A 26,698-nucleotide genomic window follows, 5' to 3' on the forward strand; every position below is an offset into this window, starting at 1 on the left:
CCCCCTCTCACTCCTAATAATAAATGTATTAACCCCTAAACCGCCATAGCCCACACCGCAAGTAATAACTAAATTATTAACCCCTAAGCCGCCATAGCCCACACCGCAATAAACCTATTCTAGTATTAACCCCTAAACCGCCATAGCCCACATAGCCTATTAAATCTATTAACTTCTAATCTGCCGCCGCCAACGTCGCCGCCACTATAATAAAGTTATTAACCCCTAAACCTAAGTCTAATCCTAACACCCCCCCCTAACTTAATTATTATTTAAATAAATCTAAATAATATTACTATTATTAACTAAAGTATTCCTATTTAAAACTAAATACTTACCTATAAAATAAACCCTAAGATAGCTACAATATAATTAATAATTACATTGTAGCTATTTTAGGATTTATTTTTATTTTACAGGCAACTTTGTATTTTTTTTAACTAGGTACAATAGCTATTAAATAGTTAATAACTATTTAATAGCTACCTAGTTAAAATAATTACAAAATTACCTGTAAAATAAATCCTAACCTAAGTTACAAATACACCTAACACTACACTATCATTAAATAAATTAAATTAATCAACTACAATTAGCTAAAATTAAATACAATTAACTAAAATAAACTAAAGTACAAAACCCCCCCCCACTAAATTACGGAAAAAAAATTGCAAGAAGTTTAAACTAATTACACCTAATCTAAGCCACCTAATAAAATAAAAAGCCCCCCCAAATAATAAAATGCCCTACCCTATACTAAATTACAAATAGCCCTTAAAAGGGCCTTTTGCGGGGCATTGCCCCAAAGTAATCAACTCTTTTACCTGTAAAAAAAATTACAATACCCCCCAACATTACAACCCACCACCCACACACCCCTACTCTAAAACCCACCCAATCCCCCCTTAAAAAACCCTAACACTACCCCATTAGAGATCACCCTACCTTGAGCCGTCTTCACCCAGCTGCGCACAAGTGGTCATCCGATCCGGGCAGAAGTCTTCATCCGATGGGGCAGAAGAGGACATCCAGACCGGCAGAAGTCTTCATCCTATCCAGGCAGAAGAGGACATCCAGACCGTCAGAAGGCTTCATCTAAGCGGCATCTTCTATCTTCTTCCATCCGACGAGGAGCAACTCGATCTTGAAGACATCCGGCGTGGAGCATCCTTCCGGCACGACGGACTAACGACGAATGACGGTTCCTTTAAATGACGTCATCCAAGATGGCGTCCCTCGAATTCCGATTGGCTGATAGGATTCTATCAGCCAATCAGAATTAAGGTAGGAAAAATCTGATTGGTTGATTTAATCAGCCAATCGGATTGAAGTTCAATCTGATTGGCTGATTGGATCAACCAATAGAATGCAAGGTCAATTCTATTGGCTGAACCAATCAGCCAATCGGATTGCACTTCAATCCGATTGGCTGATTAAATCAACCAATCCGATTTTTCCTACCTTAATTCCGATTGGCTGATAGAATCCTATCAGCCAATCGGAATTCGAGGGACGCCATCTTGGATGACGTCATTTAAAGAAACCGTCATTCGTCGTTAGTCCGTAGTGCTGGAAGGATGCTCCGCGCCGGATGTCTTCAAGATGGAGTCGCTCCTCGTCGGATGGAAGAAGATAGAAGATGCCGCTTGGTTGAAGCCTTCTGCCGGTCCGGATGTCCTCTTCTGCCCGGATAGGATGAAGACTTCTGCCGGTCTGGATGTCCTCTTCTGTCCCATCGGATGAAGACTTCTGCCCGGAACGGATGACCACTTGTGCCCGGCTTAGTGAAAACGGCTCAAGGTAGGGTGATCTTCAAGGGGGTAGTGTTAGGTTTTATTAAGAGGGGATTGGGTGGGTTTTAGAGTAGGGGTGTGTGGGTGGTGGGTTGTAATGTTGGGGGGGGGTATTTCTTTTTTTACAGGTAAAAGAGTTGATTACTTTGGGGCAATGCCCCGCAAAAATCCCTTTTAAGGGCTATTTGTAATTTAGTATAGGGTAGGGCATTTTATTATTTTAGGGGGCTTTTTTATTTTATTAGGGAGCTTAGATTAGGTGTAATTAGTTTAAACTTCTTGTCATTTTTTTATTTTATGTAATTTAGTGTTTGTTTGTTTTTGTACTATAGCTTATTTAATTTAATTGTATTTAATTTTAGCTAATTGGAATTAATTTATTTAATTAATTGAATGATAGTGTAGTGTTAGGTGTAGTTGTAACTTAGGTTAGGATTTATTTTACAGGTATATTTGTAATTATTTTAACTAGGTAGCTATTAAATAGTTATTAACTATTTAATAGCTATTGTACCTAGTTAAAATAAATACAAAGTTGCCTGTAAAATAAAAATAAATCCTAAAATAGCTACAATGTAATTATTAATTATATTGTAGCTATCTTAGGGTTTATTTTATAGGTAAGTATTTAGTTTTAAATAGGAATACTTTAGTTAATAATAGTAATATTATTTAGGTTTATTTAATAATTAAGTTAGGGGGGTTTTAGGTTTAGTGGTTAATAACTTTATTATAGTGACGGCAACGTTGGCGGCAGCAGATTAGGGGTTAATACATTTAATAGGCTATGTGGGCTACGGCGGTTTAGGGGTTAATACTTGGATAGGTTTATTGCGGTGTGGGCTATGGTGGTTTAGGGGTTAATGCAGTTCATTAGTTATTGCGGTGGGGGATTGCGGTTGACAGGTAGATAGACATTGCGCATGCGTTAGGTGTTAGTTTATTTTTGCAGGCATTTTAGGGAGTTACGGTGCTCCCATACTCAGCGCAAGGCCTGCTACGGCTGCATTTTATGGCGAGGTGAAAATGGAGTAAGATTTCTCCATTTTTGCCTTGCGCTGGATATTGGATACCGACTTACGACGCGGTCACGTTAGCCTATGGGAGTAAAAATTGTGAGCGACGGGTGAAATATACGGCTGTAACTTGTATGCTACGCCGTATATGTAATACCAAAATTGCGCAAAATCTGGCGTCGCTTTTGCGGGCGACGCTGCATATCGGATCAGGCCCCAGACCGGCAGCTGTACTTAGCATATCAATGACGAATTTGGCTTCCTCTAATCGTTGCGTGACCTCATGAGCTGGATGCCTTGTGGTGCACGCAACGATTGGAGGAAGCTGCAGGCGGAGGATCACTGGTCTGGTTTTCCTAAAGAAAAAGGTAAGTATTTAAAAAAACGCCTCAATGTAAAGTTTAATTAATGGAAATGCCCCTCGTTTTAATAGTATTTTTTTTTTTTTTAAAACGGGCACTGATTCATTAAAATTTACATTCACTTTATTTCTTTTAAATATATATTTTTTATAATTGTAAACAACTTTCCCATTTACTTCTATTATCTAATTAATGTTGTTCCCTTTGTTGAAAAGCATACCTAGGTAGGCTCAGGGGCTGCTGATTGGTGGCTGCCAACACACACATACATGTATATATATATAAATGTATTTTCTATCTAAATCATGAAAGAAAAATTTTTTTTTTCAGGTCCCTTTAAAATCACAGAGCAACACAGCATAGTTACTGCTTATGGGATTTTTGTTTTATTTATTCATTTTACAAAATTGATTAGTGTCATATTTTTACATTTTAATAACGTGATTACGCTTTAAAGAGCTTTCTCATATATACATTATTTTGTATGTATGAGAAAGCAACATTTTTAGAAAATAATGAAAATGTTAAAAAGGCATGACCCCCCCCCCCCCCCCAAAAAAAAAAATATAATTCATAGAGCATGCGATTTTAAACAAGTTTCCAATTTGTGACCTTACACTTTTGTTGCAGATTAAAGGGACATGAAACCCAATTTTACACAACTTTAGTTCTATTATCTAATTTTCTTGGTATCCTTTGTTGAAGATACATTAATGCAATGAGTAAATAACATGACCATATATGTGCAGCCACCAATTAGCAGCCCCTGAGCCTACCTAGGTATGCTTTTCAACAACGATTACCAAGAGCACAAAACAAATTGGATAATAGTAAAATTAGAAACTTCTTTAACATCGCATGCTCTCTGTGAATCATAATTATTTTTTTTTTGTGGGAGGCGGTTTATGATGCCTTTTTAAAATTGTCATTATTTTTTTTAAAACGTTGCTTTCTCATAAATAAATACAACATAATGTATTTATGAGAAAGCGCTTTAAAACGTGATTACGTTATTAAAAATTAACATAATACACCTTTAATTTTGCATAAAAGCAATGGCCATTTCGCATGGAATGTTTTCTAATCAGAATAAATTGTCGTTGTACTCTGTGTATATGACACCATGCCAATGCGCCCACCATACAGTCACTACACGACCTCTTACTAGGCTATGGCAACTGCATGAACTCCACACATCGCTCACCACGGTTCATTGGCTGAGCCGCTGAGAGCAAATGTCAATCAAGAGCGGCGATGGCTGTGTATACTAAAATATAGGCGGGTACTGGGGTTTCCTCGGTAACCACAGTCTGGGTTGAGCTGCGGAGCCTTGGCAGGAGTGTGTCAGCAGCAGTAGCAATAGGAGGAGAAGGAGAAGGAGGAGGGAGGGGGAGTAAAATCAGACCGTCACCTCTCCCACTCAAGCATATTATTGGGAGATGTGGACAGCCCTGTTCTGCTAACACATGCATGTCCTCTGAAAGCAAGGTGTCGGGTCATTACTGAGAAGGGGGAGGATATCACAGACAGGGTGAGATAACTTTTGTGTTGTTTGTGAATAGGGGGAGGGTAAAGGGGGTTTGGATACTGAATGATGCGTGGGGAAAGGGTGTATATGTTATGTTTTCGCTATGACATTGGATTTAGCATATTCTCTATTCACATAGCAGTTATTATTCTCAATGGTTTCCGCTAAGTGCAGCATCATGAACTAGAGAGGCACAAATGATGCTTGAATTGCTATGAATGAACTTTCCTTGGGTCACATTTTATCTGAGACTGGGGAAAAACAAAGTTCACCAAGTGCAACCTTTTTCAAAATGTTTTTATTGCAAGTGGGGGAAAAAGTACTTTTATTCAGAATTGATCATGTTCATTGAGAAAGTTGTGGTATTGGAAAATATTAATTATTGCTGAGCTTTTTTTTTACTGGTGCTTTTCTATTATATAAAACTATTTAAAAAGATGTATGTTAAAGATTCCCTGGTGTAAAATAATAATAAAATGCATTTATACAGCAGTTCTGTATAAATATGTAGAAGAAACCATTGCTATTTATTGTATACATTAAATAACTGTTATGGTTCATAACCAAAACAGGGTCAGTCTTGTTAATATGGCACAATGTAGTGTCCAGTATCTATAATGCTCTACCATATTTTGGCAGAACTGATCTTAAAGTACAAAATTTGCCAGTAAACTGGAGATCAGTCATGCTTAATTGAATTCTTTTGTTGTGCACTATAGCAAGTATTATAGCACTGATCAATAATTCTTCCTTTGGTGGAATATGCCCCACAAAACATTGCAGCACTCCTGCTGTGCTTTTTTATGTCATTTTTGCAGGTCAGGTGAATGATCATGTTACTTTGTTAAAATAATAATAATGTTTTAATTGTACATTCTGCTTTAGAGCATACTGCACATACCTGCTGATAGTAATCTGCTGGGATACAAGGATGTGCCTGAACTGGTTTCATGTGAATCAAAATGCTTTTCTCCCATGTGCAAAATACATCTAAAGGATCCACTTTCTCTTTTCTGGTATATATGCTGTAAGATGAGATTTGACAGCTGCTGATCACTAAGAAGCATGCAAGTTACTCCTTTCATTAATTACTGAGGTGTATACCCTGCCGCAGCTTAGGAAAAGCATCTGCCTGAGTGTATCATATTCAAAGAAACATTAACATTTACCCTGGCTGGCACTAAGGTAAATTTGACACTACATCCAAAACCTTGCCTCACATCTGACTTTAATTTGTTGTAGCAATGGATCATATTTTTTGAGTGTTGTGTTAGAAAGTCTTCATATTAAGATTTGTCTTTGGCAGCACTGGATTGCTAAGTGATGTGTTGTAACCTTTTCTGACAGGGTGTAAGATTTTAAATCACTGCACTTCATATGTTTGAGGGATTGAGAGTATGGTCCCATTTACAGTATTTTGATATATGCATTTTAGAGCTGATATATATATATTTTCTCATCTGCTTATTTCTTTTTGAAAGAAACACTTTTATAATTTCTAGTTGCAATGGCCAGAAATCCAATGTTTCCCTTGTGAGTCATTATTTCAACAGTGTGGTATCAGTATATTCCTCCTCCCTTTCACAAGGGAAAAACTGACCAAAATCCGGTGTCCTTGAACTACTGTAGACTGCTGCTATAAATTTATTGAACTAATTCAGTGGTTGACACAGTTGTATCAATTTTTTGGAGCCAGATTCAGCAGTTTTAGTTGCTAAAAAAGGTATCACTTTAAAGATTTATAAATAGAATCATCAAAAAAGTTATGTGCTGGAGTTAGCGTTTCTGCAAGTTGTGATTTACAGAGATTGTCAAAACCCTTGGTTAGTTCTAACAATATTAATTCCATCATTTATTGACTAATATGCATTTGTGTATGCTTGAATATTATATGCATAATTATTTATCCATCTTTATTCCAGGGTAATTTGTCAGTTGTTACATTTAATCTAACATAAGACGCTTTCTAATATATATTGTAGGATTACTGTTAATGCAATATCAGTTATTTTGATATTTTTGTTATAGAAAACACTCATGACAGACTTTTTAGTTAAAATAGATTTTCATATTTTAGAGCAAATTCTGGGATTTATTTTTTTCATCTTGACTGTTCTGCTTACAACAAAATACCAACAATTAAAGGGACAGCACACATTTCATATTACTGCATCTAATGCATCTAATATACACCACTATAAAGAAGAATATGCGCATATACTGATATAAAAAAAACAGTATAAAACCTTTTAAAAACTTATTTAGAAGCTCCCAGTATAGCACTGTTGACGAGGTTAGGCTGGGACACCTACTGAAAGGGGCTGGGAAACAGGAACAGTTAGGCACTCCCCTAATCCCCTGCATATGAAAAGACCCATTAGATAAACAGGTGTCTGTAGACATCAGTATACATCTAATACTTTGGGGCTTAGTTAGGAGTCTGAAAATCAGCACAATGTTATTTAAATAAGCAAAACTAATTTTTATTTACAAAAACACTCCCAGATGGGCTATATAAATGTCTCATCTACAAAACATTTATGCAAAAAAAATCTAGTGTACAATATCCCTTTAAAGGGACAGTCTATTCAAAATTAAACTTTAATTATTCAGATAGAGAATACAATTTTAAACAACTTTTAACTTTACCTTTATTATATAAAATGTGCTTAATTCTCTTAGTATTCTTTGTTGATAACGCAGCAATGCATTACTGGGAGCTAGTTAACGAATTCATTGAGCAAATAACATGATGCATATATGTGCAGCCACCCATCAGCAGTTCCTGAGCCTACCTAGGTATCCTTTTTCAACAAAGAATACAAAGAGCACAAAACAAATTAGATAATAGAAGTAAATTGGAAAGTTGTTTACAATTACATGCTCCATCTGAATCATGAAATAAAAAATATGGGTTTCACACCCCTTTAAAGGGACACTGAACCCACATTTTTTCTTTCATGATTCAGATAGAGCATGACATTTTAAGCAACTTTCTAATTTACTCCTATTATCAATTTTTCTTCATTCTCTTGGTATCTTTATTTGAAAAAGTAAGTTTAGATGCCGGCCCATTTTGGTGAACAACCTGGGTTGTTCTTGCTGATTGGTGGATAAATTCATCCATCAATAAAAAAAAGTGCTGTCCAGAGTTCTGAAAAAAAGCTTAGATGCCTTCTTTTTCAAATAAAGTTAGCAAGAGAATGAAGAAAAATTGATAATAGAATTAAATTAGAAAGTTGCTTAAAATTGCATGCTCTATCCGAATCACGAAAGAAAAAAAATTGGGTTCAGTGTCCCTTTAAGTTATTGTTCAAACTAAAGCCAGAAAAATTGTCACATGAAGGTACACAATTTAAGTAATTTGTTTCTGTGTCGACCTGAAAGAGTATATTTTAATATATAGTACAGCTTTTTTAATTATTCTTTTTAAACAATATAATACAAAAAGAAAATAGAAGAAAAAGAGAAAAATCACGACATATATAATTTATATGTAAATCTAACTATTAGTTTGTAATTTGTTCTAACAGTTAATGCGTACATTCTTTGTTATAATAAAAAAGCAACAAATTAGGTAATTTAATCTCATGCCAGCTTAATAATTGCATTAAATCATATCACAATCATCAGTCATGGAATCTTCAAAATATTCTTGATCATCCAAAAAATGTTTATTTTCCCACCGAATTTAAAAAAAAATAAAAATGATATTAATATACCATATGAGGAATTGCACAAAACAACAACACAAAAGATGGAAAAATGTGATTGTGAATCATTCTCCAGTCTTGCAAAACTATTTTAAATCTGAATATGTGATTAATTATTGTATTAGGCACCTCACATAAAATACTCCGGGGGGTAATTGTGAATTGTGCTCCAGAATTAGTAAAGTCAATATTAAACATTTCATGATTCAAATAGAGCATGCAATTAAAGTTTTCCAATTTACTTCAATTATAAAAAGTGTGCGCAATCTCTTTATATGCACCCTTTCTGAGCATGTGCAAGACTTCACAGTATATACGTAAATTTGTTTTGTGATTGGCTGATGGCTGTCACATGGTGCCAAGGGCAGGGAAAATTTAACTAACTTTGAAATAATGTAGCCGCAAGAAGTGTTGACTGTAGTAAAATTATTTGGACTTTGCACTCACAAAGGCACAATCCCGTGTTAATAGAAACTCGTAGTCTTCTTGCTTTCAGATGTACATTTTGCCAACCTGGAAAATGTTTGTTTTTTTAGGATCAATAAGTGTAAATATTAAAAAAAATAACATTACTTTTAAAATATTATAAGTATCAATATAGTTATTGAGCGAGCATGCCCAGTATATCCATCATGCCTCTATATAAATGGAAATCAGATTGTTTAGTAGTAACCAGGATTCCGCTTGCAATAGGTTAATATCACACAGGTAAATGAGCATTTGCCTTGCACACTGAACAAAAGAGTCAATTGAAATTAATTTTATTGTAACATGCGTGAAAGGGCCATTCTATATGTCAGTTTCGGAAAGATTTTAAGTTTCTAACAAATACATAAAACATGAAAACATGGCTTTCAATTGCAGAAATCAATTTTGTATTGTGCCCACTCAAAAAACACTCTGACCAATATCGTTTTTATGAGCAGATTGGCGATACATTGTAAGTGATTTAAAAACAGAGGGAAAATAAGTGTTTGCTGTTTGTGGGGTGTGCACTTGCCACTAGTAGAGCCATTGGAAGTGGTAATGAGCTTGTATTTAGGGATGAGCGAATGCGCTGAAAGTGCAATCATTTGGTAGAACCAATAAACCTGTGGACATTCGTATTAGACAATTGAATGTTGCTAAGAAAAATTCATTAAAATTCGATAATCGAATGTCATTTCCTGTTTTCGAATGTTACTTTCCTTTCAAATGTTCATAATTAGATTGAATATCCAAATTCAATTTAAAGGGACACTCAAGTCAAAATTAAACTTTCATGATTCAGATAGAGCCTGCCATTTTAAACAACCTTCCAATTTACTTCCATTAACAAAATGTGCACAGTCTTTTTATATTTACACTTTTTGAGTCTCCAGCTCCTACTGAGCATGTGCAAGAATTCATAGAATATACATATATCCATTTGTGATTGGCTGATGACTGTCACATGATACAGGAGTGAAAATAAAAATAACTGAAAATGATCAGAAAAAAAGTCTACTTTTAACTAATACTATTCAGAAGTTCAATAGTTCATGTGGTAAGCAATTTACCGCCTCTTATCACATGCTTTTTTATTTGCTTTTCACAACAGGACACTTCTAGTTCATGTGGGCCATAGAGATAACATTGTGTTCGCGCCCGTGAAGTTGTACACAATACAGCACTAATTGGCTAAAATGTAAGTCTATAGATAATAAATAAAAAGTCATGTAATCAGGGGACTGTCAGAAGAGGCCTATATTCAAGGTAATCACAGAGGTAAAAAGTATATTACTATAACCATGTTGGCTGTGCAAAACTCAGGAATGAGTAATAAAGGGATTATCTATCTTTTTAAACAATAACATTTTTTTAGTTGACTGTCCCTTTAAGATGACTTTCCCATTAGTATATTTAAAGTTTCAATAGAACCTGTGTTTCAGTATACTAAAGCTTGTAAAGATGGTTCTCTGGCAGCTTTTGTGATGCCTTTTCTAGTACAAATGATCTGCTATATGACTTGAGGGGCAGCATTTAGAGCATGCATGAAAGGACAATGCACACATATACTGTATGTGGCCTTCTGCGGTATCAATAGGTAGCCTGCCGTAACAACTTTTCAAATAAATATTTTTGGAACCATAAATGTGTTGCAAAAATGTTTCTCATAGAATTTAAAGTTGCACTCTTGCAAATTTAAAATTCCACCTTCATATCGCCATTCGCAACTGCTTCTGACATGATGGGAGGTCCATTACTTGCCTGCCTCTCTTGCTTGTGTTAATGAGAAACCTGGGGACTTGGAGCATTTGCCTTTATTATTTCTCAAGCCTCTCTAAGTAAGTCTGAATCATTGTGTTTAGTCTTTCCTATTATTCATAATAGAATGTTTGATTATAATAAAGTGCCACATGTATCCCCTTCATACTTTTACAAAACAGTTATTTAAAGGGACAGTAAACCTTAAAAATAATGTTATATAATTCTGCACATAGTGCAATAACATTACATTAGCCAAACTTTGTAAATCATAATATTCCCTTTTTATTTTGTAAAAATACAGCTGTTTTACAGACCCGCTCTCTGTACTCTGCTGAGCGGGTCTGTTGTTTTTACTGAGCGCATCGGGCCAGCTGTATAGTCACAGCCCGGCCCGACCGCGCCATTAGACACAGTGCAGCTCGTTCTTGCTCTGTCTGACAGCGGGAGCGAGCTGCACTGTGTCTAATGGCGCGGTCGGGCCGGGCTGTGACTATACAGCTGGCCCGATGCGCTCAGTAAAAACAACAGACCCGCTCAGCAGAGTACAGAGAGCGGGTCTGTAAAACAGCGGTATTTTTACAAAATAAAAAGGGAATATTATGATATACAAAGTTTGGCTAATGTAATGTTATATAATTCTGCACTATGTGCATAATTATATAACATTATTTTTAAGGTTTACTGACCCTTTAAGCAGTACTGCTCACATGCAAGCCTAGGTATGTAGGTTTTTCTTGATACATTCAAGGGACAGATGAGCAATAATCAAATGCTCTAATGTGTTAGAATAGTGAGGGACAACTTCTGAACACATGGGGGGCCGCAGGGTGATATTTTAGAAGACTTAAAGGGATATTATATACTTAATAAATGCTAGATAGAATGATGCATTCAAAGAAAAGATTAGTCTGAGAATAGCATGTAGATGTATCTTTTAAAGTTTCATTAGTTGTTTAAAGAGTGACAAAATAAGTGTAGAGTTTTAGTGTCTGTAAAACAATGGAAGCTGCCATATTGTAGCTTAGGTTACCTTCTCTGCTGTAACCAATCACGGACAGTTATGAATAGGTCACTGGAGTGTGCAGCCAATGGCTGTGTGGAATATAAGTGTTCTGATCTTTTTAACGGGAACTTAAAGGGACAGTATACTGTAAAATAGTTTTTCCCTTAATGTGTTTACAATTGCTTTTTTTACCAACTGCAGAGTAAAAAATGTATGAAAATTAGCTTTTTAAGGTTTATTTGTGTATATTAAAGCTCTGATTTTGTGTTTTGAAGCCACAACCTAATAAAATAGGTTGAGCTTGTAGATATAATCAGATCTCATTACTGTATCACATTGTGCACATATACCTGCTTCTTTATCTTATATCTGTCCTTAAAACAATCACCAATACTTTGAGAGAACAATGGAAAATCAACATTTTATTACCTTATCTCTGCTTTATCACACTGGGAGTGTAATTTCTTCTGCTGGCTGTGTTTACAAAGCTTATCTATAGCTGGTACGCGCGGCCACAAACTTTCAGAATAGGTGGGGATACCACATGCTAAATTAACCATTTCAAATGCCAATATAAGGGTAAAGGAGCTACTTGTAAACAATTTAATACACTCCAGCAGGTAAAGTGGATCATTGGGAACAAATTAAAGGGGAGAAAATATTTGAGTAAACTGTCCCTTTAAATGCTCACAATTTCGGAATGGAATTACAGGAAACGGGGACAAAATAAATGAGTATATTGTAGAGTTTATATATATATATATATATATATATATATATACAATTTATCATTTTTTATTACCATCTCAAAGTGTTTAATGTCCCTTTAATGTCTCCTGTTTTGTTGGGTATGTTTTAATCCTGTAAATGTAAGCAAATGGTTTTTTTTTCTTGTGGTGCAAGGTTTAGACCTAGACTTGTGCAACTGCAGTCTATTAACGTGTGTACTGATGCTTCAGCTACACTTTCATCATGCTAAAATACCCACTAGGGACCAACATGCTATTCCTTCCCTAGCAACAAAGACTACAGCCACTAATGAAAAAACTATCTGGGACATTGCTGTGTTAATTCAGACACTTTAATACTGATAGCAAAGAGGGAGTTTTGTTTAGAGTAAAAAAAAAACCAAACAGCTGCACAGCTCCTGTAACTAGAATAATTTTCCCCTTTTTTTCCCTGACGCATCTTTTCTTTAACACCTACAATATCTGGTGTCGCAGAAGCAGCAACTAACGCTCATAAAGAGCATTCACATTCTTCAGGATTTTATACCAGAGAACTGAATGGTGTTTTAATCTGTTTCTCAGAATATATTGTAAAAAATATTCACTTATTATTTGTATATCACACGAGGAACTGTTGACAGCTTGTTTGCAGGCTTAAAAGGAAATTAAAGGGATATGAAACCCAATTTTTTTTCTGTCCGGATTCATATAGAGCATGCAATTTTAACCAACTTTCTTATTTACTCCTATTATCATTTTTCTTTCTTCTCTTGGTATCTTTATTTGAAAAGCAGGAATGTAAGCTAAGGAGCCAGCCCATTTTTGTTTCAGCACCCTGGGTAGTGCTTGCTGATTGGGGGCTATCTGAATCATGAAAGAAACAAATGTGGGTTTCATATAATTTTTAACTTTCATGATTCATATAGAGAATACAACTTTCCAACATACTTCCATTATCAAATTTGCTTTGTTTTCTTGGTATCCTTTGTTGAAGAGTAAGCCTAGGAGCAGTAATGCACCACTGGGATCTAGCTGATTACAAGTGAAGCACTATTGATAGCGGAGTGTGCAATATTAATATTGCTGGACCAAGCTAAATTTAGCACGCAATTTGATATTACAAGTCCATGGTAAAACAAAATTACCAGAGAAGGTTCAGCAGTGTTCTCTACAGAAAATGTTGTCAGCTGTGTGACATTATAAATGTAGCTGGGTGGGGGGGAATTTCATACTTTCTAATATTATAACATTTTATGCTATCCAAAGCACAAATTAACCGCATAATTTAACGTAAATGTTTGTAATTATAATTGTATCAATAGACATTAAATATGTTAATATTTGCTAATCTTAGATTATTATTGACTAAAATTGTAGCCGGGTGGTCAGTAAAATCACTGAGCATGCCCTTTGCTTTCAATGGATATCGCAACCTCTGTAAACTTCGCTCATAATAAAATGATGGGTTGTACTCGAATGAAAGCCAAAATAGCGCTAGAAGAATTAGTTCAACCTGGTACCAAAAGTAAAGTGTTAGGGCTACAAAAACCATATCAACATAAAGTATTACTCATATATAAACATATTTAATAAAAAATATGTTTATAGATTTAAAAAAACAAACAAAAACAAAAAGGGATATGTTATACGTCAAGGTGTTTGTCTGGGAAGAGCTCAAAGTATATACTATGGGGTAGATTTATCAAGCAGCGGATGCTGCAATCTACCCTAAGTTAAGAAGCAGCGGTCGTAAGACCTCTGAGGTGGCGGACAGCAATCATCCTGATCGGATATGATCGGGATGATTGACACCCCCTGCATGTGCAGGTGGCAGCATTGCACAAGCATTTTACCAGAAATGCTTGTGCAATGATAAATGCCCACAACGTATGCTACAGCATATCATGTCCGCCCGACAATTGATAAATCTACCCCTATATATCTATCTGTCAATTAATTTGTATGTGTGTATGTATACATCTGTATGCATATCTGTATGTGTGTATATATGTGTATTTATTACACATATATGTTGCTATATATTGCGTTTTTGCAATTGCAAAAACTCAGCTAGAGTTAAGATGGGTTTTTTTTCAAACAAATATATATTTATACCTATATATAGGTATTGATATATACATATATATGTAGAAATATCTATTTAAAAATACAAAGAACATGTGCAGAACATTGGAATGTGAAATATTTACAGTATATATATGTATATAGTTGTGCTCATAAGTTTACATACCCTGGCAGAATTAATTAATTATTTTTCAGATAATATGAATGATAACACAAACACTTTTCTTTCACTCATGGTTAGTGTTTGGTTGAAGCCATTTATTATCAATCAACTGTGTTTACTCTTTTTAAATCATAATGACAATAGAAACTACCCAAATGACCCTGATCAAAAGTTTACATACCCCATTTCTTAATATCGTGTATTGCCCCCATTAACATCAATGACAGCTTGAAGTCTTTTGTGGCATTTGTGGATGAGGCTCTTTATCTTCTCAGATGGTAAAGCTGCCCATTCTTCCTGGCAAAAGCCTCCAGTTCCTGTAAATTCTTGGGCTGTCTTGCATGAACTGCACGTTTGAGATCTCCCAAGAGTAGTTCAATGATATTGATGTCAGGAGACTGAGATGGCCACTCCAGAACCTTCACTTTATTCTGCTGTAGCCAATGAAAGGTCGACTTGGCCTTGTGTTTAGGATCATTGTCATGTTGGAATGTCCAAGTACGTCCCATGCGCAGCTTCCTCCAGTATTTTTTGATAACATACTGCATTCATCTTGCCATCAATTCTGACCAAATTTCCTGTGCCTTTGTAGCTCACACATCCCAAAAACATCAGTGATCCATCTCCGTGTTTCACAGTAGAAATGGTGTACCTTTCATCATAGGCCTTGTTGACTCCTCTCCAAATGTAGCGTTTATGGTCGTGGCCAAAAAGCTCAATTTTAGTCTCATCTCTCCAAATGACTTTGTGCCAGAAGGTTTGAGGCTTGTCTCTGTGCTGTTTGGCGTATTGTAAGCGGGATACTTTGTGGCATTTGCGTAGTAATGGCTTTCTTCTGGCGACTCGACCATGCAGCCCATCTTTCTTCAAGTGCCTCCTTATTGTGCATCTTGAAACAGACACACCACATGTTTTCAGAGAGTCCTGTATTTCACCTGAAGTTATTTATGTTTTTTTCTTTGCATCCCAAACAATTTTCCTTGCAGTTGTGGCTGAAATTTTAGTTGGTCTACCTGACCGTGGTTTGGTTTCAACAGAACCCCTCATTTTCCACTTCTTGATTAGAGTTTGAACACTGCTGATTTGCATTCTCAATTCCTTGGATATCTTTTTATATACCTTTCCAGTTTTATACAGTTCAACTACCTTTTCCCGCAGATCCTTTGACAATTCTTTTGCTTTCCCCATGACCCAGAATCCAGAAACTTCAGTGCAGCACTGGATGAAAGATGCAAGGGTCTGTCAGGAGTCCAGAAACTCATTGACCTTTTATACACACACACTAAGTACAAGCAAACATATCACAGATGAGGATGGTTCCTTTAATAGCCATTCAAACCCTTTTGTGTCAACTTGTGTGCATGTTATCAGGCCAAACTTTTGATCAGGGTCATTTGGGTAGTTTCTGTTGTCATTATGATTTAAAAATAGTAAACACAGTTGATTGATAATAAATGGCTTCAGCCAAACACTAACAATGAGTGAAAGAAAAGTTTTTTGTTAGCATTCATATTTTCTGAAAAATGACCAAGAAATCATAAATTCTGCTAGGGTATGTAAACTTATGAGCACAACTGTGTGTGTATATATATATATATATATATATATATATATATCTTTAACAATATATCTGTATGTATCTTTTTGTAATTATAGTACTTTTTTTGGTGCAATATTTTTTTAAAATATTTTTTTATTAGATGGTGTTATTATGAGTGTAACTGTACTTTGTAGTGTATTTTTTAAGTGTTTTGTGCAACTTTTTAGTTTTGGAAAACAGTTCACCACAGCTCTGAGATAGCAGTAAAAATTGTAGCGTAAATTCGCTCAACTTGTAATATAAGCGCAATTAAAACTGCTTGCGAAAAAACACAATATCACTAGCACAAAAAAAATTGTGCCTCACTTGTAATCTAGCTCACAGTGTTCTCCACAGAAAATTTTGTCTGCTGGGTGGCATTATTATTATTATACTTTATTTATGAAGCGCCATCATATTCCGCAGCGCTGTTTATGGATACAATTCATTTAAATAAAACAATAATATAAAACTTCTAAGAGACAGGACAACATTTCCAAACACATACAGGAGGAATTGAGGGCCCTATTCCCATGGGAATTTACAGTCTAGAAGGGTAGGAGGTTGAGAAACAGGAGGTGAGGACTGCAAGATTGAGAAAGATGTTAATACAGAGTTAGATGAGGGAAATGTTGTTAGGTAAGTGAAATTAATTTATTATTGAGTTGGGTGGTAGGTTTCTCTAAACAGAAAAGTCTTCAGAGAACATTTAAAGGAAGAAAGATTAGGGCAAAGCCTGACAGCACGAGGGAGAGTGTTCCAGAGGGTAGGTGCTGCACGACAGAAGTCCTGCAGTCTAGCATGAGAGGAGGTGATAGTCTCAGATGCAAGGAGCAGGTCATTGTTGGATCTTAGTGGGCGGGCTGGAGTATACTTGTTGATTAGAGAGGATAGGTAGAGGGGAGCGGTGTTGGTGAGTGCTTTGTATGCAAGGGTGAGAATTTTGAATTTAATTCTGCTGTGAATGGGGAGCCAATGAAGGGCCTCGCAGAGAGGTGCAGCAGATACAGAGCGACGGGAAAGGTGGATCAGCCTGGCAGAGGCATTTAGGATGGATTGAAGGGGGGAGAGGCGGGAAAGAGGAAGTCCAGTAAGGTTATTGCAGTAGTCAAGTTGGGAAATAACAAGGGAGTGGATTATTTGCTTTGTGGTGTTAGCCCACAGAAAAGGTTGAATCTTGGAAACATTGCATAGATGGTTGCGTCAGGATGTAGAAAGCGATTGGATATGGGGGGCGAATGATAGATTTGAGTCAAGTGTAACTCTGAGGCAGCGGACTTGGGGCGATGGAAAAATGGTGATGCCGTCAACAGGGATAGAGAAGTCACATGTCGGCGTAGAGCTTGAGGGGGCATAAGTAGGAGCTCAGTCTTGGACATGTTAATCTTTAGGTGGTGAGAGGCCATCCAGGAAGAAATACCAGATAAGCAGTCGCTGACATGAGAAAGGACAGAGGGAGAGAGAGCAGGGGTGGAGAGGTAGATCTGGGTGTCATCAGCATAGAGGTAATATTTGAAGCCATAACTGTTGATAAGTTTACCCAGCAAAGAAGTATACATGGAGAAGAGAAGAGGACACAGAACAAATCCTTGAAGTACTCCAACAGACAGAGGCATTGAAGAGGAGGAGTCGCCGGCAAATGACACAGAAAAAGACCTGTGAGAAAGATAAGAGTGAATCCAAGAAAGAGCAGTGTCACAGAGGCCAAAAGAGCTAAGAGTCTGTAGGAGGAGGGGGTAGTCAACTGTGTCGAAGGCAGCTGAGAGGTCAAGTAAGATTAGTATAGAGTAGTGGCCAATATTTTTAGCAGAGAGAAGATCGTTAGTAACCTTGGTAAGGACAGTCTCAGTTGAGTGTTTGGGGTGGAATCCGGATTGCAGGGGGTCAAGCAAGGAGTTGGCGGAAAGGAAGTGGGTTAGGCGATTTTAAACTAGATTTTCAAGGAGTTTTGATGTTAGTGGAAGCAGTGATATGGGGCGGTAGCTTTCAGGAAAATTAGGGTCGAGGAAGGGTTTTTTGAATATGGGAGTGACTTTTGCGTGTTTTAAAGAAGATGAGAATGAGCCGGTAGAGAGAGATAGGTTTAAGATGTGGGTAAGAGCAGGAGTGTGGAAGATAGGGAGGGTATTAGATGGGAAGGGATAGAGTCGAGCAGGCAGGTAGTGAGGCGTGAGAAAAATAGTAAGGAAGAAACTTCATTCTCAGTGGCTGGATGGAAGATGCAGAGGGAGTAACTGGGCCTGTTGATGTAATATTGCAGGTTGGTGTTGGGATTTTGCTTCGGATAGTAATGTTTTGTTTAAAAAGTAGTCTGCCAGGTCTTGAGCATTAAAGACAGATGGGGGGGTGAAGCTGGTGGGTAGAGGAGAGAGTTAAAGGTGGAGAAGAGTCGTTTAGGGTTTGAGGAAAGAGTATATATGAGAGAAGAGAAGTAGGTTTGCTTGGCTAAGTGAAGGGCAGAAGTGTATGAACGTAGAATAAACTTATAGTGTATGAAATCAGGTTCAGAGTGAGTTTTCCTCCAGACACGCTCAGCAGTACGGGAGCATTTTTGCAAATAGCGTGTTTGCTGAGAGTTCCAGGGCTGCAACTGACGGCGGGATGTTTTGCGCAGCTGGGGAGGGGCACGTGTGTCTAGTGCAGAGGAGAGAGTTTTGTTATAGTGGGCTGTTGCAAGATCAGGGCAGGTTATAGTGGAAGTGTGAGGGAGGAGATCTTGAATGATTTTTGAAAATTGTAGCAGATCCACCACATGTAGATTTATACAGGTGCAGGGGCGGGATGGAGGAGTGGGTTTAGCTGTTGCATTAATATTATAGGTGACCAGGTGATGGTCTGAAATGGGAAAAGGGCGACAGGTGAGGTCAGAAATAGAACAGAGGTAGGAAAATACCAGGTCGATGGAGTATCCATCACGGTAGGTAGGGCATAGGGTGGATTGTGAGAGACCGAAGGAGGATGTGAGTGAAAGAAGTTTAGAGGCAGCAGGGACAGACGGGTTGTCAATGGGAATTTTGAAGTCCCCAAGAATTAGGGTTGGTATATTTGTAGAGAGAAAGTGAGAAAGCCAGGCGGCAAAGTTGTCAAGGAATTGGGAGGTCGGTCCAGGAGGGCGATAGATGACTGCCACTTTGAGGGAGAGGGGGGAGAACAGGCGAATACAGTGGACTTCAAAGGAGGAAAAGGAGAGAGATGGGATTGGAGGAAGGTGCTGATAAGTGCAGGAGGGGGAGAGCAGGATCCCAACACCGCTGCCACGTTTCTCACCTGGCCTAGGGGTATGGCTAAAGTGAAGACCACCATGTGTGAGAGCAGCAGTTTAAACGGTGTCAGAAGGATATAGCCAGGTTTCGGTAATTGCTAAAAAGGTGAAAGCATTTGAAATGAACAGGTCATGAATGGTTGTAAGTTTGTTGCAGACAGAGCGAGAGTTCCATAGTGCGCAAGTGAAAGGAGTGTGTGGGTATGGGATGCATTGGATGGAAATGAGGTTATGTGTGTTGCTTTTATTAAAGTTTCTATAAGGAGTGCATGATTGCGTAATGGTAATGAGGGTGGGCCCAGGATTTGAAGAGATGTCACCTGATGCTAATAGCAGCAAGATGGAAAAAAAGAGTAGGTGAGAATGAGATTTATAGCAGTGGGGGTATTTCTGTGAGGTGGTGCAGTTTACTGACATAGATTTTAAAATAGAAAGTAGTTCATGAGAGCTAAGGTAAGTAGAGGAAAGGAGAGAGGGGCCAATATAAACTGCACGTGGAGAAGGGTAAGGTATGAGCATGTGAGCATGCTTGTGGAATAGGCATGCGACTGTGAAAAGGAAAAGCAGTTCTGAAAACATAGCAGAATTTTAAGTGCAAAATTTTGGTTTTGAAGAGAAAATATTTAGCTTGCCTCAAATCTTCTTCAAATCTTGTTCAATTCTTGACTTATTCTTAGTGCTGCCACTTAAAGATGTCACTGACTGTAAATGAAATAGCAGGGTTAGTTTAGGCTTGAATAAGTAGCATTCTGTCCTGTTTGTAATTCTTGATTAATTCTTAGCACTGCCACTTAAAGATGTCACTTAGAGAGATGGCAGCTTAGAGAGATGTCACTTAGAGAGATGGTGTTCTCTGCAAATGCTAAACCCAGCAAATGCTATCCCTAAAGCAGATCTTAAATTTATAGGGCTTCTGTAGACAGCTGAGTTAAATTAACTGAGTGGAGACAGGGAGATGAGTGACACACAGGTGAGAAAATTAAGAACTATAACTAGATCAAAGGGATAGATGCAGATAAAACAAAATTGAGTGGGGATTAGTCAATTAATTAAGCAAAGTTTATAAAGTAAAATTAACCAAGCTAGGGGGCGCTCTCTACTACATAAATGAATATATGACCATCTAAAAGGAAAAAAACCCACAAAATACATTTAAAACAAATAAAATAAATAACATATGATCAATCACAAATGCATCAGATCAATCGCAAATGCATAAAAAGTAATATAAAATATCGCAACTACAGTACAAGTCCAATATATGAGAGGACAGGTCAGAGATATTCTTATCTCACAAAATGATTAGTCCATAATTTCCAGATACAGGGCTGCTCTCCTTCTTGCAGATCACTCTCAATCAGGCTCTAGACATGGATACGAAAGACAAAGGGGCGCCTCATGTGTAGATCAGAGATGTAACAAATCCCACGCTGAATAGAAAGCCAAATGGATACTCACACCCTTGTGTGCTTGTGGTAGCAGGCTAATAACTCAGGGTGTAGGCAGCAGGTAACACTCAGGAACACCAGATGCACTACCCAGATGAAGTACTGAATGCAGTTCGCCCCAAAGAGCGATAGGGATAAAAGTAAGGTGCTAACACTTGGCGTATGTAAAACACAAGGTTTATTAAAACTCACATAAAAACAAAAGCTTCAAGTGATAGGAGGGCATAAACATGTAGCCCCCCTAATGCAACGCGTTTCTCGGCTATAAAATCACTGTTTCCTCAGGCATATAGGCACATTACTATCTCCTAAACCTTTATACAATGTATAACCAATTAGAACAAAGGATAAAACACACCCCCTTAGAGGCATGATTAAACACATGTGGGTGTGTTTTATCCTTTAAGTTTGACTTTTTACGCTCGTCAGGTTACGCAAGAGCAAAAACTGTTTACCCTTAACGTGTAATACGAGCACTACCTGACACCCACAAAAAGCTTACTTCTAGCCAGTTAGCTCTCGAGAGGGAGGGTTAAATAACACTTTGCTTGTAATCTGGCCCATCGTTGTTTGTAACAGCAGTGGATGCGTGTGTTTGTTGGATTTTTTAGTATAAAAGTGCTTATCATTCTTTTCTTAACTGATTGAGCAGGTAGCATTTATGTCTTTAGCATTTGTGTTAGTTTGGTGATGTTGCTTATTATTGCCATTCAGCAGGACAGGGCTTATGAATGGCAGCTACATGCAGCTGCTGCTTCTGATTGGATGATTAACTGGGTGCTGCTCAGGAGCTGTCATGCTTGCTTGTCAGGGTTTAAACTCGTAAGCTTGGAACAGTAATGCAAACATTGTATGATGTAATAATGTTGAGCATATATAATTTTTGCATTACAATGTCCCTTTAATAGATTTGTTCTTGCAGTATGTGTCAGTTGGTAAAAAAGCTTTTTACATCTTTTTGCCCTCTGTTTGAAAAAGCGTGTAATATTGTGTCCGCATAATTTAGTTCAGTTCAGAGCAAGCATGCAGGAAACAGATGCTTGACAAATGGTCAGCATGAATAACTTTCCTAAATACCATGTTACTGAAAATGACATAGCAGACATAGGTTTAATTGAGTGCATGAATTACATATTCCTTTGAGTGAAGGAGCAACCTTTATGGCTGAACAGCAAACAAGAAAAAAAAGACACATATTACAAGTATAGTTAGAATTCCCCTCGCCACATGTGTCTCAAGTTGTAACTTGTCATTTACTTTCCTCTTGTTTTCCATTGCTCCGGGCCTACTAATTTCTGGATCCACATATCAAACTACATACATGTTCCAATCACGGTTTGATCCTCAGTGGCAAATGCACAGTTAATAAATCAACAAGTATTTTATGCTGTATGAACACCCCTAATCTTACACTTATTAACCCCTAATCTACCGCCCGACATCGCCGGCACCTGCATAACATTATTAACCCCTAATCTGCCGCTCCGGACACCGCCGCCACCTACATTATACTTATGAACCCCTAATCTGCTGCCCCCAACATCGCCGAACCCTATATTATATTTATTAACCCCTTATCTGCCGCCCCCAACGTCGCCGCAACTATATTAAATGTATTAACCCCTAAACCTAAGTCTAACCCTAACCCTAACACCCCCTAACTTAAATATAATTTAAATACATCTAAATAAAATAACTAACATTAATTAAATTATTCCTATTTAAAACTAAATACTTACCTATAAAATAAACCCTAAGATATCTACTAATAGTTACATTGTAGCTAGCTTAGGGTTTATATTTATTTTACAGGCAACTTTGTATTTATTTTAACTAGGTACAATAGTTATTAAATAGTTATTAACTATTTAATAACTACCAAGCTAAAATAAATACAAATTTACCTGTAAAATAAATCCTAACCTAAGTTACAATTACACCTAACACTACATTATAATTAAATTAATTCCCTAAACTAAATACAATTAAATACAATTAAAAAAAATGTATCTAAAGTACGAAAAAAACAACAACACTAAATTACAGAAATTAATAAAATAATTACAAGTTTTTTAAACTAATTACACCTAATCTAATCCCCCTAATAAAATAAAAAAGCCCCTCAAAATAATAAAAAGCCCTAAATTACAAATAGCCCTTAAAAGGGCCTTTTGCGGGGCATTGCCCCAAAGTAATCAGCTCTATTACCTGTAAAAAAAAAAGTACAAATACCCCCCCAACATTGAAACCCACCACCCACACACCCAACCCTACTCTAAAACCCACCCAATCCCCCCTTAATAAAACCTAACACTAACTCCTTGAAGATCACCCTACCTTGAGAAGTCTTCACCCAGCCAGGCCGAAGTCCTCAACGAAGCCGTGCGAAGTTGTCCTCCAGACGGGCAAAAGTCTTCATCCAGACGGCATCTTCTATCTTCATCCATCCGGTGCGGAGCGGCTCCATCTTCAAGACATCCGATGCGGAGCATCCTCTTCCAACGAAGTCCAACTGAAGAATGAAGGTTCCTTTAAATGACGTCATCCAAGATGGCGTTCCTTCAATTCCGATTGGCTGATAGAATTCTATCAGCCAATCGGAATTAAGGTAGAAAAAATCCTATTGGCTGATGCAATCAGCCAATAGGATTGAGCTTGCATTCTATTGGCTGATCCAATCAGCCAATAGAATGCCAGCTCAACCCTATTGGCTGATTAGATCAGCCAATAGGATTGAACTTCAATGCTATTGGCTGATTGCATCAGCCAATAGGATTTTTTCTACCTTAATTCCGATTGGCTGATAGAATTCTATCAGCCAATCGGAACTGAAGGGACGCCATCTTGGATGACGTCAATTAAAGAAACCTTCTTCAGTTGGACTTCGTTGGAAGAGGATGCTCCGCGTCGGATGTCTTGAAGATGGAGCCGCTCCGCGCCGGATGGATGAAGATAGAAGATGCCGCCTGGATGAAGACTTCTGCCCATCTGGAGGACCTCTTCTTCCCGGCTTCGATGATGACTTCTGCCCCTCTGGAGGACCACTTCGCCCGGCCTCGTTGAGGACTTTGGCCCGGCTGGGTGAAGACTTCTCAAGGTAGGGTGATCTTCAAGGGGTTAGTGTTAGGTTTTATTAAGGGGGGGTTGGGTGGGTTTTAGAGTAGGGTTGGGTGTGTGGGTGGTGGGTTTTAATGTTGGGGGGTATTGTACTTTTTTTTACAGGTAATAGAGCTGATTACTTTAGGGCTATGCCCTGCAAAAGGCTCTTTTAAGGGCTATTGGTAATTTACTATAGGGTATGGATTTTTATTATTTGGGGGGGCTTTTTTATATTATTAGGGGGATTAGAGTAGGTGTAATTAGTTTAAAAAACTTGTAATTATTTTATTATTTTCTCTAATTTAGTGTTTTTTTCCGTACTTTAGATAATTTTTTTAATTGTATTTAGTTTAGGTAATTAATTTAATTATAGTGTAGTGTTCGGTGTAATTGTAACTTAGGTTAGGATTTATTTTACAGGTAAATTTGTCTTTATTTTAACTAGGCAGCTATTAAATAGTTAATAACATTTAGTAACTATTCTACCTAGTTAAAATAAATACAAAGTTGCCTGTAAAATAAAAATAAATCCTAAGCTAGTTACAATGTAACTATTAGTTATATTGTAGCTATCTTAGGGTTTATTTTATAGATAAGTATTTAGTTTTAAATAGGAATAATTTAATTAATGTTAGTTATTTTATTTAGATTTATTTAAATTATATTTAAGTAAGGGGGTGTTAGGGTTAGGGTTAGACTTAGGTTTAGGGGTTAATACATTTAATATAGTTGCGGCGAAGTTGGGGGCGGCAGATTAGGGGTTAATACATGTAGGTAGGTGTCGGCGATGTTAGGGACGGCAGATTAGGGGTTAATAAAATTTATGAAGTGTTTGTGATGCGGGAGGGCGTCGGTTTAGGGGTTAATATATTTTTTATAGTGGCGGCGATGTCCGGTTCGGCAGATTAGGGGTTACATTTTTTTTTTAGATTGTTTGTGATGTGGGGGAGGGGGGCTCGGTTTAGGGGTTAATAGGTAGTTTATGGGTGTTAGTGTACTTTTTAGCACTTTAGTCTACGGCGTTAGCCCATAAAACTCTTAAAGGATTACGTTCTGTTATAATTTTTAAGCTAAACAACTAACATATTAAAGTTAATAAACATTAATTAAAACCTACTGACCTATATTTTCTCCAAAACGAAGTTTCATAACGTTCTAAAAGTTATATATTTTATTCGCCGATGATGTCACGTTATCCTGCCCACTATTTTCAGCACTGCGTGTTCAAAATACTTAAACCAATAACTTTGTGTTTAAAGCGCCATTTTGAAACCTAGGTATTGTAAGCGGATTGGTACAGAGCAAAGGATACTCACGAAGTGGGTTTGGAAAACAATTAAATTTGCAGACAAGATTTCTGATATACGGTAGAGATATGTTAATGAAATGCTATTGATAAAAAGCGTATTTGGGGTAGTTAGTTAGTAACAGGCATAGAAAATATTTACTTACAGTGGCCCTTTAAGTTTCATACAGATTCTTGTGCTGCATGTCTCATTGAGAAGGATATTGCTGAATCCCTTGTGGGTTTACCTGATTCTTGTCGCTATCAAAGAAAATGAAACATGCCATATTTTTTAGCTCTTTTCTTAACCCCATGTAAAGGGACAAAAGAAACATAGGGCCAGATTACACGTGAGATGTAAAAAATGCTCTTGTATTACAAGTCCAGGGTTAATAAATATTGTGCATGTGGTAATATAATGCATACAGTATTCATGTCAGACAGAGAAGATAAGTTCTTTCCCTCAGATAAAGTTCTATAAAGGCCCACAATAAAATACATTTTTGATAACTCTGAAGCGCAAAGCCAATGGAGGGCAAAAGTTCACCTTAAATAGTGGAGATTTCGGTTATGTTCTTTGCTATGCACCTTCCATGACTTCAGATGCTCAATAGGAAACAATAAGAGTCAATACTTGGTTTTCAGAAGTACTTGATGCAAAAGTGGTATTTTAGATTGCATGTGAGCTCATCACTTAACTAATAACTTGTATTTCAAGCACAATGAGCGCACTAGTACTGATTACCGTTAAAAGTATAGGGGGCACTCCTTTAAAGGGACAGTCTAGACCCAATACATCATTTTGATTACTTATTGTTACATACCAGAGAAGTATCCTGCAACTGGTCTCGCATCTATACGTTTGTAAGAAGTACATGAAACATTTCAAATATTCATCGATTGTTAGGAGCTGAAAATGGCTGCTGAGCCCCGCCCACCTTTTCATTGTATATTTTGTGATCTTAAGTTTCTCCAATAACGATCAACTGTTAAATAAGTTTTCCTACGCTTACATGCTGAATTGTGCAATTTAAAATAGCTAACTGAAAAATATTAAACGTGCACTGCTAAACTGTCATACCAGAAAACGGCTAACTGGACAAGAAGAAAGCTGTGGGCGGAGCTTGGTGGCCATTTTTTTGCTGCCAACAAATGATTATTTAAAAGTTTCATGTACGTCTTAAAAGCTTATAGATGTGGAACCCGTTGCAAGATGCTTGAGTGGTGTGTAACAATACGTAGTAAAATATAATTATTGGGACTAGACTGTCCTGACTGGCCCTTTAAGTATTAGGTGCTTTCAAAATGCTTTCATTAAAGGACCAGTCAACACAGTAGATTTGCATAATCAACAAATGCAAGATAACAAGACAATGCAATAGCACTTAGTCTGAACTTCAAATGA

At 37.1% G+C, this 26,698-nt stretch overlaps 1 protein-coding gene across 2 annotated transcripts in view; it reads left to right on the top strand.

Moving 5' to 3' along the window:
• Nucleotides 1–4,546: 4,546 nt before the first annotated feature.
• LNX2 (ligand of numb-protein X 2) overlaps nt 4,547–26,698 on the top strand; it is a 459,961-nt gene continuing 437,809 nt past the window's right edge. Inside the window, exon 1 of one of the 2 annotated variants that reach the window (XM_053708490.1) lies at nt 4,547–4,702. The gene's annotated coding sequence lies outside the window, so the exon portion shown is untranslated. The remainder of the gene's footprint in view (nt 4,703–26,698) is intronic. The other variant, XM_053708491.1, reaches the window with a different exon arrangement.

Source organism: Bombina bombina, chromosome 3, assembly GCF_027579735.1.
Source record: "Bombina bombina isolate aBomBom1 chromosome 3, aBomBom1.pri, whole genome shotgun sequence".
In the NCBI taxonomy this organism is placed as follows: Eukaryota; Metazoa; Chordata; class Amphibia; order Anura; family Bombinatoridae; genus Bombina; species Bombina bombina.